Genomic DNA, 3,015 nt, shown 5'->3' with positions numbered 1-3,015 from the left:
GATGGGGGAGGGGAGGGGGAGAGGGGAAGGATGGAGATCCCACCCCCACCCCAAGAGCGACTCTGATGGCATGCCATATTGCGAATGGGGACCTAATCAAGTTGCGAATGGGGAACCCTGGCAGCAATTTTCCGTAGACTTCAGTGGCAGTCCATTTCAGGATTTTTTTTTTTTTTTTTTTTTTTTTTTATGTAGGAAGGATACTGGCCAAGGGCAACAAAAATCTAATAAAAAAAAATGCCCACTGAAATGCCAGTCCCTAAAAGGGTCAAAGCAGTGGTCAAAAATTGGTGGATAAGTGTCTTGAAACCTCCCTCTTGAAGGAATTCAAGTCATAGGAAGGTGGAAATACAGAAGCAGGCAAAGAATTCCAGAGTTTACCAGAGAAAGGGATGAATGATTGAGAATACTGGTTAACTCTTGCGTTAGAGAGGTGGACAGAATAGGAGTGAGAGAAAGATGAAAGTCTTGTGCAGCGAGGCCGCGGAAGGAGGGGAGGCATGCAGTTAGCAAGATCAGAAGAGCAGTTAGCATGAAAATAGCGGTAGAAGACAGCTAGAGATGCAACATTGCGGCGGTGAGAGAGAGGCTGAAGACAGTCAGTTAGAGGAGAGGAGTTGATGAGACGAAAAGCTTTTGATTCCACCCTGTCTAGAACAGCAGTATGAGTGGAACCCCCCCAGACATGTGAAGCATACTCCATACATGGACGGATAAGGCCCTTGTACAGAGTTAGCAGCTGGGGGGGTGAGAAAAACTGGCGGAGACGTCTCAGAACACCTAACTTCATAGAAGCTGTTTTAGCTAGAGATGAGATGTGAAGTTTCCAGTTCAGATTATAAGTAAAGGACAGACCAAGGATGTTCAGTGTAGAAGAGGGGGATAGTTGAGTGTCATTGAAGAAGAGGGGATAGTTGTCTGGAAGACTGTGTCGAGTTGATAGATGGAGGAATTGAGTTTTTGAGGCATTGAACAATACCAAGTTTGCTCTGCCCCAATCAGAAATTTTAGAAAGATCAGAAGTCAGGCGTTCTGTGGCTTCCCTGCGTGATATGTTTACCTCCTGAAGGGTTGGACGTCTATGAAAAGACGTGGAAAAGTGCAGGGTGGTATCATCAGCATAGGAGTGGATAGGACAAGAAGTTTGGTTTAGAAGATCATTAATGAATAAGAAGAAGAGAGTGGGTGACAGGACAGAACCCTGAGGAACACCACTGTTAATAGATTTAGGAGAAGAACAGTGACCATCTACCACAGCAGCAATAGAACGGTCAGAAAGGAAACTTGAGATGAAGTTACAGAGAGAAGGATAGAAACCGTAGGAGGGTAGTTTGGAAATCAAAGCTTTGTGCCAGACTCTATCAAAGGCTTTTGATATGTCCAAGGCAACAGCAAAAGTTTCACCAAAGTCTCTAAAAGAGGATGACCAAGACTCAGTAAGGAAAGCCAGAAGATCACCAGTAGAGCGGCCTTGACGGAACCCATACTGGCGATCAGATAGAAGGTTGTGAAGTGATAGATGTTTAAGAATCTTCCTGTTGAGGATAGATTCAAAAACTTTAGATAAGCAGGAAATTAAAGCAATAGGACGGTAGTTTGAGAGATTAGAGCGGTCACCCTTTTTAGGAACAGGTTGAATGTAGGCAAACTTCCAGCAAGAAGGAAAGTTAGATGTTGACAGACAGAGCTGAAAGAGTTTGACTAGGCAAGGTGCAAGCACGGAGGCACAGTTTCGGAGAACAATAGGAGGGACCCCATCAGGTCCATAAGCCTTCTGAGGGTTTAGGCCAGCGAGGGCATGGAAAACATCATTACGAAGAATTTTAATACGAGGCATGAAGTAGTCAGAGGGTGGAGGAGAGGGAGGAACAAGCCCAGAATCGTCCAAGGTAGAGTTTTTAGCAAAGGTTTGAGCAAAGAGTTCAGCTTTAGAAATAGATGTGATAGCAGTGGTGCCATCTGGTTGAAGTAGAGGAGGGAAAGAAGAAGAAGCAAAGTTATTGATATTTTTGGCTAGATGCCAGAAATCACGAGGGGAGTTAGATCTTGAAAGGTTTTGACATTTTCTGTTAATGAAGGAGTTTTTGGCTAGTTGGAGAACAGACTTGGCATGGTTCCGGGCAGAAATATAAAGTGCATGAGATTCTGGTGAAGGAAGGCTTAAGTACCTTTTGTGGGCCACCTCTCTATCATGTATAGCACGAGAACAAGCTGTGTTAAACCAAGGTTTAGAAGGTTTAGGACGAGAAAAAGAGTGAGGAATGTACGCCTCCATGCCAGACACTATCACCTCTGTTATGCGCTCAGCACACAAAGACGGGTCTCTGACACGGAAGCAGTAGTCATTCCAAGGAAAATCAGAAAAATACCGCCTCAGGTCCCCCCAACTAGCAGAGGCAAAACGCCAGAGGCCCCTTCGCTTAGGGGGATCCTGAGGAGGGATTGGAGTGATAGGACAAGATAAAGATATGAGATTGTGATCGGAGGAGCCCAACGGAGAAGAAAGGGTGACAGCATAAGCAGAAGGATTAGAGGTCAGGAAAAGGTCAAGAATGTTGGGCGTATCTCCAAGACGGTCAGGAATACGAGTAGGGTGTTGCACCAATTGCTCTAGGTCATGGAGGATAGCAAAGTTGTAGGCTAGTTCACCAGGATGGTCAGTGAAGGGAGAGGAAAGCCAAAGCTGTAAATTAGTGAGTTTTGGGAAGGGGGGGTGATTCACGACGGCGACACCAGGGGGGAAGCGGGACGGCGACGGCGACACTGACGGAGAGGTGGGAGCGTGTGTCCTTATCCTTCGGCGACGATGGAATAATTATATGAATCAAATGATGGTGGTGGAAAATAATTGAATGAAGAGTGGGGGTGGACTGGAGGCCAGACGTGGAAGCCGCCCACCACACACACGTGGTTGGGGAACTCTGACGGGGCTGCCATGGAAGTCGCCCTTTCACTCACGTGTTCCCTCAACAGCTCAGTTCATTCCAAGGTCGTCGCCACTGGATGGTCAAGGTC

The sequence above is a fragment of the Scylla paramamosain genome, chromosome 27 (assembly GCF_035594125.1).
Source record: "Scylla paramamosain isolate STU-SP2022 chromosome 27, ASM3559412v1, whole genome shotgun sequence".
Taxonomy (NCBI): Eukaryota; Metazoa; Arthropoda; class Malacostraca; order Decapoda; family Portunidae; genus Scylla; species Scylla paramamosain.
Note: the sequence above shows the minus strand (reverse complement) of the source record.